Genomic DNA, 16,428 nt, shown 5'->3' on the forward strand with positions numbered 1-16,428 from the left:
TTTAGAAGACTTTATTCATTTTCACAAAAGAGAAATTTTTGTGTGTTTCCTATGTTGACATTTTCTGTTAACATCTTTATTTAACTCTTCTAGGTGAGAGTGATGAGAGATTTTTTGTATTTATTCAGAATTAGAAAATGAATGCATTAAAGGCCTTGACATGAGAAGTATTTTCTCTCCTTGATCTTCGTTCTTTCAACAGTATTAGAGAAAATACACAATGTGCCTGCACTGTGCTGGGAGTAATAGACATTATTCATGGATCTTACTCTGTATAAGGAAGATATGTATGGTAGTCCCTCCTTATTCATGTGAGATATGTTCTAAACTCCTGCATCCAGTGGATGCCTGAAACTGCAGAGAATACTGAATTCTGAATATACTATATTTTCTTCTATACATACATATGATAAAGTTTAATTTATAAATAAAATACAGTAAGAGATTAACAACAATAATAAAAAACAGAACAATTATAATATATATTATAATAAATGTAGTTTCTCTTTTAAATATCTTATTGTACCATACTCATCTATTTTCAGACCATGGTTGACTGCAGGTAACTGAAATTGCAGAAAAGAAAAGCAAAATAAGATGGGACTATAACATGAACAAAGTAATGTACAAATACATTTATAATTATGTTAAGGATGAAAGAGAGAGTGTATAAAAATGTGCCAGTGGAAATGACTTATAATATGGAACTGAAAAACACCTCCCTTAGAAGGTGACTGCAAGTGGATTTTTTTTTTTTAAGGAGAGAGATTTTTGCGAGGAAAATTAATGGCGCCCATATGTTGAAAGCAAGAAATAAATCCCCAGAGGGGGTGGCTATGCTGCAATACCCTGTCCTCTATTCTTCTCTCAGAATCTTGGGCATGCACACACACATGCTTGCTATGAGTTTTAAATGTTGGTGCCTTCGAGTGAGCTAATGTGTAATAACATGAGATGATTTTGGTGTGGGTCTTAAAGAAATTTTGTATTTTATTTTATTTTATTTATTTATGGGTTTTTTTTGGAGAGTTTTTGCTATAGGCTGTGTGTGCTCACCAGATAGACAGAGAGAGACAGACAGATAGAAAGCAAGAAATCACCACCCAGGGGAGATGGCCATGCCACAATCTCTTCTCCATTCTCCTCTTGGGATCTTGGGCACGCATGCCCATGCGCCCGACGTGAGTTTAAGCCACAGGGTCCGGGACTCAAACCACAGTCGGCTACATGGGAGTTCAACAACATAGCCATTACGCTAACTGCTGGTCCCATGTATTTCATTTTTAAGAGTAGGATTACCATATAATTTATTGTCCAGAATGGGACACTTTGGAGAATAAAACTGGATGCTTCTAATAACTAATTTAGGGCATAAAAAAGACTTGTCCTAAGGAAACCAGTACAATTTGTTACTTATTTAAAGATTATAGGAAGACAAATCTTGATCTCAGGCCTTGATGTGTGCTAAAGCAGAAAGAATAAAAAGAATAAGAAATATGACCAAGAGAATGTGATATTGCAGAAGCAAAGGCTATGTTAAGCAGAAACTAAATCCCCATCTCTCAAAACTTGAAAAAATGTCCCCAATTAGATTAAAAACTTAAACATTAAGACTATAAAACTACTTAAGAAAAATGCAATTGAAACACTTCAAGATATAGGAGTAGGCAAAGGTTTAAAAAATAACACCCCTAAAACATAAGCGACAACACCAAAAATAAATAAGTGGACTTATATCAAGATAAAACCTCTGTACTGCAAAGGAAACAATAAATAAAGAGACAACTCAACCCACAGAATGGGAGAAAACATTTGCAACAATACTTCAAATAAGGGATTGATAACTAGAATATATAAAGAACTCAAAGAACTGACCTGCCAAAACTCTAATAACCAATTTTAAAAATGAGTAATCAATCAGAACAGACAACTCCCAAAGAAAGACATTCAAATGGCTAAGAGGCATACGGGCAAAAATTTCAACATCTCTTATTTTAAGGAAAATAAAAACCTCCATGAAGTATCATGTAACCCTAATCACAATGATTATGATCAAAACACCCAAGAATAACAAGTGCTTTGAGATATCAGAGAAAAGAAAAACTTCATGCATTGCTGGTGGGAATGCAAATTAATCCAGTGACTGTGGAAAACAGTATGGAGATTTCTCAGAAATCTAAAAACAGGACTATGATCTGAACCAATAATCCTGCTTTTAGGTATTTACACAAAGGATAGGAAATCACTTTGTAGGTGCATTTGTACATCAATGTTTATTGTAGTATTATTCACAATAGTTCAGACACAAAATCGAGCTAAGTGCCCAACAGAGAATAAATGAATAGATAAAGAAAATGTGACACTTATGCATAATAGAATACTACTTGGTTATAAAGAACAACAGTATTCTGTCATTTGGCACAAAGTACACGAACCTAGGAAATATAATGCTAAGTGAAATAAAACAGACTATGAAAGAAAAATTCTGTATGTCTCTGCATCCCCACTTAACATCCCAAAGAAAGACATTCAAATGGCTAAGAGGCATACGGGCAAAAATTTCAACATCTCTTATTTTAAGGAAAATAAAAACCTCCATGAAGTATCATGTAACCCTAATCACAATGATTATGATCAAAACACCCAAGAATAACAAGTGCTTTGAGATATCAGAGAAAAGAAAAACTTCATGCATTGCTGGTGGGAATGCAAATTAATCCAGTGACTGTGGAAAACAGTATGGAGATTTCTCAGAAATCTAAAAACAGGACTATGATCTGAACCAATAATCCTGCTTTTAGGTATTTACACAAAGGATAGGAAATCACTTTGTAGGTGCATTTGTACATCAATGTTTATTGTAGTATTATTCACAATAGTTCAGACACAAAATCGAGCTAAGTGCCCAACAGAGAATAAATGAATAGATAAAGAAAATGTGACACTTATGCATAATAGAATACTACTTGGTTATAAAGAACAACAGTATTCTGTCATTTGGCACAAAGTACACGAACCTAGGAAATATAATGCTAAGTGAAATAAAACAGACTATGAAAGAAAAATTCTGTATGTCTCTGCATCCCCACTTAACATAAACTGAATGTTTGCACTCTATAGAAAAAACTGCAGGATGCAATGGCTTAGAGGTAGAGAGAACAATGACCAATACCAGAAGCTACGTATGTAAGTGGGAAAGTGTTCAGGAGCACATGATCAACAGACATAAGAGTGGCTGTAAACAAGTGGGATAGGCTATGGAATGATGTATTACAGAAAAGTAAAATATGTTATTCACAATTTAATATCTAATTTTAAAAAGAACTTGTAGGACTATATATTATCAAATATGTACACTATCAATGCTGAATAATTTAAATATGTCTATAGCCTTGATTCTATTACATCCTATATGCATGATTTGAAAAATCATAATGTAACCCAAAAAGATGAATAATTACATGTACATCAGAAATCACAATAAAAACATACAAATAAATACTTTTAAAATGTTACACACTAAAAAAGGAAGAAGGAGAAGGAAGAGAAAAGAGTGGGAAAGAATTTTGAATGAAAAGTTAAGTAAGACAGGAATCAGTGGTGATATAGAAATCATCGGTGTCCAAGAAAGTTGGAATAGTGGGGATGTGAGTTAAAAAGTGATAAAATAGAGTATGGGTTTGCAGGAAAATGATAAATTAAATAGTAGTTGCAGGGGAATGTGGAGTTAAAGGACAGTTTTTTTTGGAGAGATTTTCACTGTAGAGCGCGTATGTAACCCTAATCACAATGATTATGATCAAAACACCCAAGAATAACAAGTGCTTTGAGATATCAGAGAAAAGAAAAACTTCATGCATTGCTGGTGGGAATGCAAATTAATCCAGTGACTGTGGAAAACAGTATGGAGATTTCTCAGAAATCTAAAAACAGGACTATGATCTGAACCAATAATCCTGCTTTTAGGTATTTACACAAAGGATAGGAAATCACTTTGTAGGTGCATTTGTACATCAATGTTTATTGTAGTATTATTCACAATAGTTCAGACACAAAATCGAGCTAAGTGCCCAACAGAGAATAAATGAATAGATAAAGAAAATGTGACACTTATGCATAATAGAATACTACTTGGTTATAAAGAACAACAGTATTCTGTCATTTGGCACAAAGTACACGAACCTAGGAAATATAATGCTAAGTGAAATAAAACAGACTATGAAAGAAAAATTCTGTATGTCTCTGCATCCCCACTTAACATAAACTGAATGTTTGCACTCTATAGAAAAAACTGCAGGATGCAATGGCTTAGAGGTAGAGAGAACAATGACCAATACCAGAAGCTACGTATGTAAGTGGGAAAGTGTTCAGGAGCACATGATCAACAGACATAAGAGTGGCTGTAAACAAGTGGGATAGGCTATGGAATGATGTATTACAGAAAAGTAAAATATGTTATTCACAATTTAATATCTAATTTTAAAAAGAACTTGTAGGACTATATATTATCAAATATGTACACTATCAATGCTGAATAATTTAAATATGTCTATAGCCTTGATTCTATTACATCCTATATGCATGATTTGAAAAATCATAATGTAACCCAAAAAGATGAATAATTACATGTACATCAGAAATCACAATAAAAACATACAAATAAATACTTTTAAAATGTTACACACTAAAAAAGGAAGAAGGAGAAGGAAGAGAAAAGAGTGGGAAAGAATTTTGAATGAAAAGTTAAGTAAGACAGGAATCAGTGGTGATATAGAAATCATCGGTGTCCAAGAAAGTTGGAATAGTGGGGATGTGAGTTAAAAAGTGATAAAATAGAGTATGGGTTTGCTTTGCAGGAAAATGATAAATAGTAGTTGCAGGGGAATGTGGAGTTAAAGGACAGTTTTTTTTGGAGAGATTTTCACTGTAGAGCGCGTGCGCTCGCCAGACAGACAGAGAGAGACATAGAGACAGAAAGCAAGAAAACACCCCCCAGGGGGGATGGTCACGCCGCAATCCCTTCTCCTCCATTCTCCTCTCGGGATCTTGGGCATGCACGCACACGCGCCCGGCGTGAGTTTTAAGCCACCGGTCGACTACGTGGGAGTCCAGCGACATAGCCATTACGCTAACTGCTGGTTCCCAAGGACAGTTTTGTTTTGATTTCTATCTTCTCTAAATGTGAGAGATATTAGAGCATATATCAAAGTTGATGGGAAATGATCCACTAGAGAGAAGTGGGAGAAATAGAAAAGGTGATTTAAAAGAAAAAGTTTACCTGAAGCACTAAATAAGAAAGAATTTTAAAAGGGGTTACTTCCTCTTCTGTAATAGGAAGGAAGAAGGAGATAACTGGTTGACTACAGATGTAGATTTAGTAATGAGAAGATAATGTATCTATCTGGTATTTTCTGTGTTCTTTGTAAACTCTGTGTTCTTTGTAAACTATGAAAATAAAAGGGGTAGTAGACATTGTGGGGCACATGGAGAAGGTAGTAAACAGTCACAATGGAGGGTCACTGTGTATAAGTCTAATCACTTCAAGCCACTCACTGTTAAATCATAACTTGAGGCTGGTAACTATCAATTAACCATGATCCCAATCTGCCATGTTAGAAAATTTTTGTCTAGTAGTGCTCATTTTCATGGATGCAGGCCCAGAAAAAATACATTGTTAGATTTATCACTGGCGTTTGCAAGATGGATGTGATGGAAAGAGAAAGGGTCCATGGCTTTGAGGGCATTTACAAAAGAGGCATTTTAAAGAGGGGCTGTGGAACAGGAGCTATTAAAGGAGGAAAGTGAATTCCTGAGAGATTTGACAAAAAGAAGTGATAAGGATAACAGATTGCAGTTCTCTCGGGAGGTCAAAGGACTGTCACAGTGAAAGTACTCCAGAGGATACAAGGGGTGATAAGAAAGTGGGATTTTTAAAAGCATGATTTTGTTTGTGGTGTAGTTTTTGGTGATAAACTTTATTGGGCATTTTAGTTTTCTAAATTTCTACAAATTCTGTCCTATGGTGTGATAGGTCAATGAATAGTAAAATGCATTTTACTTGTTTTGGAACAATTGCCTTTACCCTTCCCCCATTTTATCATAGGCATTCCTTTAAAATGGGCTTGAATTGCCACATTACCTGCTTCTGGAAGGCATCATGAATTCAATGTTTTAAAATTCTGGGAGATATACTTGTTTTCTTCTGCCTTACCATGGGACTTAGAGGGCATAATAAGTTAAGGAAATCCTGATATTGAAGCAATTGTCCTTGCTGCATCATAGGGATTTATAATGTGCAATTTCAGAGCTCCATCAACTGGCATTTTATGCTTTCTCTGTATCGAACTATTTTACCTTTTATTCATGATAGAGCATATGTGAAAGCATAAGAAGGAAAGAGAGGGCAGGGTGGGAGGGTCATTCATGCATGCCCAGAGTGTTTCCAGCTGACCAGGCTGGGGATTTGAACTATAGTCACGATACAGGATCCAGCTTCTCTGGAACAATGCCATCACCGTTGTGCCACAGAGCCAGCCCAGTATCTACCAAACTATTGACAGGCATGTAACAATGGCATGTTTTGTTTATTTGTTTTTCTTCTGGGTGTTTGTGTCTTTGACTAAAATAACTTTCTTTTATTATCGCATTCTTCACTCAAGAACTGTTTAAAATTATCTTTTGTATTTTATCTAACTTGACTAATTCTAATTTGAAAGTGTTAATTCATCCATCCTCTGTGTCTGAATGATATTTTATATTTTAATTATTTTTGTCATATTCTATGACAATAATTTGTTTACATGACTGTCTTTACTTAACTGTGAGGTTTTGAAGACAGAGAACATATTTATTAGTCTTTGTGTTCTTAATGCTTAGCCCACTCCTGGCATATTGTAGGTGTTAAGCAAATATTTGTTTAAAAAATTAAGAAATGAACTGATGAATTTTATCTACCTTTTTATAAAGCATTCAGCCATCACTAGCAACCATCACACTATTAAACAGTATAAAAAATTATAAGCTTGTTTATTGAATCTTACATTGTTGACTGTCAGAAGAAAAGTGTCGCCAAACACATTTTCATATGAAGTAGAACTGTAATTTGGCATTTATAATTCCTTAGTAGATGTGGACTGAGTTTGATTTAGTAGGTGGAGAAAAAGGGAAGGAATGCAGTACTTCTCAATTTATGAGAGGACCTAGGAGCAGAGATTAAAATGCAGAATGGCAATCAGATTAAAAGGGTTGATGAGATTCTAAATACATCCCTCAGGCCACAGCAGAGCCCAGGGGAACAATCTTGGGAGGACAACAGGCCATCCTGGGGAGGAAAAAACTAGGCCTCCCACCACTAAAATAATAAGAGATAAAATGAAACCCACTTATCTGATTTTAGAATTTTATCTGGACATAGAAGCCTTCAAATTATTTATTTATACATAGTGATATCAAGCTCAATCTACTGCCACTCCAAAGGGAATCTTAAATAGTCAAATAAAATGTTAAGGTTTCCTACCACAGTTATTCAGAAGAAGAAAAAAAAAGAGGACAGAAAGTGTTTTAAGATACTTTTTTTTCCTAATATCAAATTTAAGTGGAATATCAGAATTAAAGTTTTACTTTAATATAGAAAAGGTTTGCTTTAAACTGAGCACATTTATATACTGTAAAATACATCTCATATTTTTTTGTTTTTTTCACATGCCTAAACACAAATATTTCTTTTTATCTTTATGATGTTAAAAAAAAGACATTTGCTAAATAAATGAAAAGATCTTTTGTAAGTCCATTTGAAGGCATAGTTTAAATGTGTATATGTTCTTTATAATTTATAATAAACTCATTTATAATTATTTTAACCACATATTTTTATCATATATTTTAGAAATATAAGTTATTTTTAATAATGCCATTATTACAGTATCAGTTTTATTTTGATTTAAAAAATATTTTTCCTTTTTAATATAGTAGCTTAAACTATTAAATCTGTTAACAGGCTCAGGAAGATATTGGGGTAAATAATGGCTATTTTTCACACACAACTACTGAGAGAGATGATTTGATTCATCAGAGACCATTATCAAAAGTTGGGGAATAAATATCTAAATTTGGTTTTATAAGACACAAAAACAAAGTAATGATAAAAATTCATGAAAGCAAATACAAAATTAATGATACATATTTGAGTTTCATTTTGAGTGAATGCAGATAAGTAGATTTTTTTTTATGTGCCTTTGTTTCTCCCAACTTTAAGAGATTCTAGTTTCAAATGTAATGGGGGTGTGGCATTTGTGTGGTTTCAGAATATCTAAGAATGACTGTAAGGCCACCCATGTAGCATAGCAGGTAAGCACTATGCATAGAAAGCTGATCTTACATGGCCAACCATGGTATGAGTCTCAGAATAGTGGCTTAGAAAATCTGTGGCACATGTGGCTTAAAAAATAAGGGAACCAGTAGTTAGCGTAATGGCTATGTCGCTGGACTCCCACGTAGTCGACCGCGGTTCGTGTCCCGGACCCGGTGGCTTAAAACTCACGCCGGGCGCGTGTGCATGCATGCCCAAGATCCCGAGAGGAGAATGGAGGAGAAGGGATTGCGGCGTGACCATCCCCCCTGGGGGGTGATTTCTTGCTTTCTGTCTCTATGTCTCTCTCTGTCTGTCTGGCGAGCGCACGTGCCCTACAGTGAAAATCTCTCCAAAAAAATAAAAATAAAAATAAGTGGGCATATGTGTACATGAGCCCTAAGTCCTGATGAGGTAGGGAATGGAGGAAGAAAATTGTGGCATAACCATGTCCAATGGGTAGGAGGGGTCTTCCTCTCTCTCTCTCTCTCTTTCTCTAGCAAATACACAGATTTTTTTTTGGCAAAAATGAATAAATAAATAAATAGAATAATCTTAGGTTTAAACAGGGAATAAGTGAGAAAATAATATAAGAGGACAGCAACAGGAAATGAGAAATAGGACATAGGACAATAAAAGGAAGAAAAAGAGGAAAAATGGAAGGAAAAGCTACACATGGCTGGGATTTCTAGGGATTTCTGGGATTTCTTCTAACAATCTCGTCAGAAGCCTAGTATGGCTCCTGCTCTAAAATGACCCCCTTTTAGATGGAAAGCAAATAGAAAGTTTCCTGATGACTTCAGATAAATAGGTTCATAATCTGTTTATCTTGAGTTCATAGAGTAATGACAATATCTACCTATACAGATAGACCCTAGAAGTTAAAAGTTAAATGAGATGGAAACTGCCATGAACAAGAACCAGATATTCGCAGCTCCAGACTGAGATGCAGAAATTAAACCTCAGATCTGGATCAGTGCTTATAGAAGGAGGAAAAGTAAAAAAAAAAACAAACAAGCAAGCAAAAAAACCCAAATATCTTTAAGAATTTCTTCTGACTCACAAATTCCTAAGCATAGTATTAGTCTACTCTCCGATTATACTATTTTCATTGCTTACTCTTTGCTGTTTTCTACACATCCCCAGGATCCTGACCTGCATTCACTGAAGAATGAAGCACATCCCTCGATACTTTTTCTAACAGTTCTGTTAATTATCCTAGGTAATTTGCACATTCAGGTAGATGACACTTTTAGCATCCTTCCTCAATTTCTTCTACCAACAGTCTTGAGCTTTCCTCCTCTTCAGTCACCTAGATCCTGGCAAGAAGTGGTGTTAACCAGTACATATTGTCTGGTGAAATAGTAACACATGTGCGTGCTGGCCATTAAACACTTGCTGCACAGGTGCTCCCACCCTGTGCATGAGCCTCCAGAATTCCTGTAGTCCAGCACCGTAGTGTAGATTCCTGGCCATGTATAGAGCACCAGGATATTCCTCCAGTTATAAGGGCAGCAGTGGTTAAGCCATCCATATCAGTCATTAAATGCTTTCTCAATTTTATCAACCCCTGAGACTACTCTGCCTCTAAAATTATATGCTCCCAATTTACACTCTAATCTCTCATTTGGACTTTTCATTTTTCTTATTCCTCCACTTTTCTTTATCTGCTTTTCTGCCATTTTGGACCCTCATACGCTTGAGCACTCAATTTTCTGCCTTTACTTACTTCTCTACCAAATTTTGGTCTGTTGTTATTATTATTATTATTATTATTATTATTTTGTTAGAGGGCATATGCACTCACTGGAGAGAGAAAAAAAAGAGAAAGTGGGAAAGAGAGAGAAACTCCATGGGGATTGTTCATGTCATGGTCTCTTCCCCATTTCTCCTTTTGGGATTTTGGGTACATATGCATACATGCCCACTGTGCTTTTCAAGCTGCAGGGTAAGGCACTGAAACCACACTGGTGGCCATGTTCGATTAAGCTGCTTTAACTACTACACCACTGAGTGGCCTTTCGTCAGTCATTTTAACCTCAATGGTTTCAACAAACATCTTTTTTTATTTTTCCAGAAGTATTCATTTGATTTAATTTATTGTAATATTTTAATTTGTGATAGGGCACACTCACCAGAGAGAGAGCAAAGTAAAAAAGCAAGCTGCCAGGTCTAGGACTCGAACCATAATTGGTCATGTGGGAGTTCAGCACCTTCACCACCATGCCACCTGCTGGCCCACTGTCTCTTCTTTTATTGTATGTCCTTCCATCACATCTGCTCTGTAAAATTGAAATGAACTTAAACCTGCTTTCCATTTTCTTTGATCTTACAGTCACTCAAGGCTTTGGAGCAAAAATCAAATAAGCATATATCAATGCGTTGTCATGTGTCAACCAGTGTTGGCTGGTTGCTTTTACAAGTCCTTAGTCAAGTTTGATCCTTTTCCATTTCCTCTCAGACTCTCTTACACCAATGATTTTGTCTTTCTTCCTCTTCAGTGGGCCATTTCTTTAAGCTCGAATATGTGCTCAAGTTCTATTAAAAAAGAAAACCAGAGGCCAGCTAGTGGTGCAGTGACAGGACAACGCTCTGTGATACAGGACTCACATGGGAAGGCCTTCCTGTCTATGCTGGGAGTGAGGTCCAAGAGAAATTATGCATTTTTAGGCATAGTGAAAAATACAAAGTGCAACAAAAGTGATATGGATAACATTTTAATGTGTCATTTGTTAGCTTGAAAATTTAAAATTCTTCATTGACAATTAGATACCTGGGCCAGACAGTGGCACAGCAGTGATGTAGCTGGACCCGTATATGAAAGGTCTTAGGTTCAAATCTGAGACATCCCTGAACTTACAGGCACATGAGCACACATCCATGGTCCAGGCTGGCTGAGGTTGGGGTTGGAGTGTGATGTGAAGACCTATTGGAGTTGCTTGTTTCTCTTTCTGTCTCGGTCTCTTTCCTTTATCAAGGAAATAAGTAATAAATAAACTTTAAAATAAAAAAAAAAGATGGAGGCCAGCAGTTGGCATAGTGGTTATGTCACTGGACTCCTACATGGCCGACTACAGTTCAAGTCCTGAACCCGATGGGTTGAAACTCATGCTGGGCACGTGTATGTGCATGACCAAGATCCCAGGAGTGGGGGGCCAGCAGATGGCATAGTGGTTATGTCACTGGACTCCTGCATGGCTGGCTGTGGTTTGAGTCCTGAACCTAGTGACTTGAAAATCACAATGGGCATGTGTGCATGTGTGCCCAAGGTTCCAGGAGAAGAAGGGAGAAGGACTGTGGGATGGCCATCCCCCTCAGGGGGTAGTGAGTTTTTACTTTCCCTCTCACTGTCTCTGTCTCTCTCTCTCCCTGGTGAGTGCATCTGCCCTAAGGCAAAAACCTCTTAAAATAAATAAAGGAAGAAAAATAAATAGAAAAATAAAACCCAATCTTTTCCTACCTATTTCTTTTTGCTATCCTACAGTTTCTCCTTTTACACCCCCATTTTTTTTTTTTTTTTGGAGAGATTTTTGCTATAGGGCATGTGCGCTTGCCAGAAAGACAGAGAGAGACAGAGAGATAGAAAGCAAGAAATTACCTAGCCACGCCGCCATCCCTTCTCCTCCATTCTCCTCTCAGGATCTTGGGTACGCACGCACGCACATATGCCCGGTGTGAGTTTAAGCCACCAGGTCCAGGACTCAAACCATGTTCGACTACATGGGAGTCCAATGACATAGCCATTATACCAACTGCTGGTCCCACATACTTAGCTTTCTTAAAAGTTGCTGATAGTTCACATCTTTTGTCTTCTACTTGGATGTCCTTTATTTGCATGTAGGCCAAGTTGCTGTGTGTGTGTGTGTGTGTGTGTGTGTGTTACGTATTTTCCATCCTCAATAGACTGAAAATTGCTTTCAGGACAATGCTAGCTCCATAGTCATGAGAAACACCATTTAAAATATACAGCATCACAAGATCAGGATGTGCTCAAAACCCAATTTGGTCTGAGAAAAATGTAATTAGTATGATCATAGTATGTAGTTCATGTGTTAGCACTTGAATCCCTTCAACAATTTCTCTGTGGTTCATGATTGATTATTTGATCATTCACATGAACTTTTTGGAGTGCAAATTCACATTTGCTGGTATTAATACCAATAAGCACATCAATGGAAATAGAGTTCATATAAAGCTATTTTGGCCACTCACTAGAAGAGCAATTGAATTGAAATCTCTATATGTCCTGTTTATATTGATTCTTTAACCCCCCGATAACATTAATAATCCTGGAAAGGGAGGGATGCAGGTAACCACATACAGGTAACCATGTTTATGTGTCAGATGCTGAACTAAGCATTACTCTTCACAACAATTCTATGTGCAAAGGTATAAGCCTCCTTTACAGTGCTCAGAGATACCCAAGAAACTTATAAAAGTCACCAAGCTAGTAGGTGACATATCTGAAAATTAAATGGTTATTTTTTGGTGGTTGTTTGCTTGCTTTTGTCAGAGGAGGTGTGTGCTCACCAAAGAGAGACAGAGAGAGAGAGAGAAAAAAAAGGAAAAAGAGGGAGAAAGCACTTACCAAATAGAGTAAGGCGGTCATGCCACAATCTCTTCTCCATTTCTCCATCCTGTCAGGATTCTCGGCACATATGTGCATGCTTATCAAGCTGCCAGGGCCAGGATTTGAACAATGGTCAGCCATATGGGTTCTAGCTCCCTTAACCACAGCCCAGCCCCCCCCATGTAGGTCTCATTTTCTTCTTTTAGTATACACATGATTTTGGAATACTTGTAGATGGAAATTTTGCCTTAATAAATGAAAGTTACTTTAGATTTTTTATATAGAGTAAAAATATTTTATCGAGTTTTTCTAATAAAAGGAAGTTTTGTCCTTGCTTGGACAGACTGTCCAAGTTTTAGAAAAATGACATTAAAAATAATATTTTTTAAATCTCCCTAGTGGACCTTTAGGCTTTCCACAGCACAGAGAAGAGTAATAGACTGCCTACTACTCCATAAGCCATTTAGTGCTAATATCTATTTTTCACTTGACCAATGGTGACACAGGAGGAAAACAAAATCTGGGGGTGAAAAACAGGGATTTCCCTATACCTTCCTTCCCACTCCTGTCCAGAACCTATTCCCCTCAGTGCCCCATTTCCAGGAAATAGGGACAGCTGGTTATCCATCTCATTTCCCTAACACGTGTATGCTGACTCTGTCACCAAGATGTGCATTTGCTAGAATAGTTGGTTTTCTTCATCAGACTGATGAGGAAGAGAAAGCAAAAGTATTGTGCATTGCTTTTTTAAGATTCATCATGCTGTGAGTGTGTGTGAATGTGTGTGTGTGTGTGTGTGTGTGTGTGTGTGTGTGTGTGTGTGTACGTCTCCCCTGTAAGTCAGGGAAAAGTATTAGGAGAAATCCAGATCTCTTTAATGAGCCTAGAGGTAATGCAAAATTCATGTGTTTTCACCTGCAGCTGGGTGAAGCCTGGTGCACAAACAGAAAGGGAGAAGGTGGAAAGGGCCTGTTATTTATGATTTTGTGAAGCAGGTACCCTGGCTGCTACTGGGTATCCTGACCCACTTGTTCATTTTTTAGGAAGAAGTGGATACTTTCAATGGGAGAAACTCAAGCGTCAGATTTGCTCCTTGGAGCATTAATAAAAGGGCTCAGTTAGCTTCATCTCATTATTTTACTATGAGTATTGACTTTGGCCTAGAGTCATGTATAGATAAAATGGTGCGAGGGCTTGTCCTAAGTGATTACTCAGAATTACAAATCATTTCACGTGTAACTGAATACTGCAGTCTAGCTGGCACCCTGCCCCTTCCTTCTCCCCCTCCCCTTTCTCTAATAGGAGCGCAAATCCAGCTTTGTCTGAAGAGGCAATTAATCTTATTCACTGAAAGCTGAATTTTAATTCACTAGCATGTGGAGGACATATTTGCCTATCACACAGAATTAGTTTAACAGAGAATTTAGAAAAAAAATATTGGAGGTCTTGGCATTCTTGGACAGGAAAAGTGTCTTATAGATACATTCCTTTATTAACCTACTGTGTACTTACATATAAGCTTCTTTTTGTAATAATAACTCCATTAGGGCAAAATAGGTTTATTTTGTATTTGTAGGTGGCTGATTACAATTTACTTTATGTAAAGAAACTTACAAGATATGTGTGTTTTAGAGGAAAATGAACATAAGGTGAGAAAGATAAATTTTGGTTTTCTAGTGATTCTAAAAAGCTATAATTTTTAAGGGCACAGTTTAGAGATGATCAGAAAAATAAAGGGACACATAAAAATCCTAGACAGCCTACATACATCCAAATCAAATAATACAGAATAGTAAATGTTAAGGTACAAAGTAGATACCTCTACTGGCTCTACACAGGAAGCTATCATATGAAATCTGTTAGGCAAATACTGTTTCCCTAGTGTTTCTGCTGTGCTATATTTTAACAATTTTCCCCTGAGCAAGACCCCAGCATTTTGTCTGAGGTTTGTTTCACATGTAGACAAAGTGTAAAAAAAACTTCCTGAAGCAGTTTCTTAGTTCAAGAGATTTGGACAAGAATATGATTTAATGCATGTCCATGCTTAGTTAGATATCAAATTCCCATAAGATCAGAAAATACATTTTCTCTTGTTTCATACTTGTATTTAACATTGTACTCCTCAAAGGCTACATTATGGTACAGGCAGATATAAAAACATGTAACTGTCTCCTCCCCAGTGAAAGAGAAAATTTAATAAGAAAACAAAACAAAACCCGAGAGGGCAGATGATCTTATATGCCAAATAACTAATAGTGTGACATAAATCTTAAGGCTTTACTCCAAGACAGTATAAAGGGTGTTGTTGGCTTTTTTTTGTTTGTTTGTGGCTACTTCTCTGTTACGATTATCTATTACTCCTGGAATTAATCTTTAAACGGGATTGCTTTCTTTGCTTCATTCAGGTATGCATAGCTGAATACTTAATAGTAAGATGCAGACTCGTGAACCTTGGGACACTTTTCAAAATTTTTCCCAATGCTCTGTGAACCCTTTTACAGTCGGTGGATGTGGAATAAGAGTGGGTGTGTAGGGAGTCTATCAGATGAAGTGTGCCTAATGGTCACCAAATGTCATGGCATAACAATTTAAGCTAAGAACAGTGCTGTAAAATCACCAAGCTTTATTGCCTTGCCAAACCATTTGCAGTGCTGAACCTGGCAATTATTCTTAAGGAAAACAATTTAAAAATTCAAAGTTTTCACATTATTACCAGAAAATATTGCTTTATGTAGTGTCAGAGCAATGAAGATAGGCTTTTGGAGTCCCATTGTAAACTTTGCACTAACTACATAAAGTGTAGAATTTAACTGGCACAGAGTTGGAATTTGGATTTGTGAAAGCCCAGAAACATGTCTTTGCAAATAAGCACTTGCAAATGTTCCAAGACACGAATGAGGCAATGAATGTACAGCAGTGTACATCAAATATTTATTTACTTAGTTTTTGGTAAATTATATGACAGTTTGAGTTGGTTACAAAAATTTGAAGTGGAGCTGGCAAATGGTGTGGTGGTTAAGGGTGCTGGACTCCCACATGGTCTACCACAGTTCAAGTCATGGACCTGGAGGCTTACTTTCTCACTTTCTCTCTCTCTCTCTGTGTGTACATACATGTACATATAGAGGTACATATATGTATGCCCACATATATACATACCTGTACACATGTGTATACATGATACATGCATATATACATGTATATGTATACACACACACACACATATATAAAGAGAGAGAGAGAGAAAGAGAGAGAGAAAGCAAGCTACCAGGTCCAGGACTCGAACTGCAGTCAGCCAGGTGGGAATACAGCACCCTTAACCACCACACCACCTGCCATCCCCTGAGGGCTTATTTTTATAATGTAAAATTCAGTTCTTCAAAAGATGTGAGATTCTTCACAGCATTCTTAATGAGACTCCAAATAAGTAGATGTATTTCCAGGCAGAATTCATTCTCCAAGCCTCTGATCTTCTATCTGGCTTGTCCTGATTATTTCCAAAGTCTGTCTA

Source organism: Tupaia chinensis, unplaced genomic scaffold (genome assembly GCF_000334495.1).
Source record: "Tupaia chinensis unplaced genomic scaffold, TupChi_1.0 Scaffold000062_1, whole genome shotgun sequence".
Taxonomy (NCBI): Eukaryota; Metazoa; Chordata; class Mammalia; order Scandentia; family Tupaiidae; genus Tupaia; species Tupaia belangeri.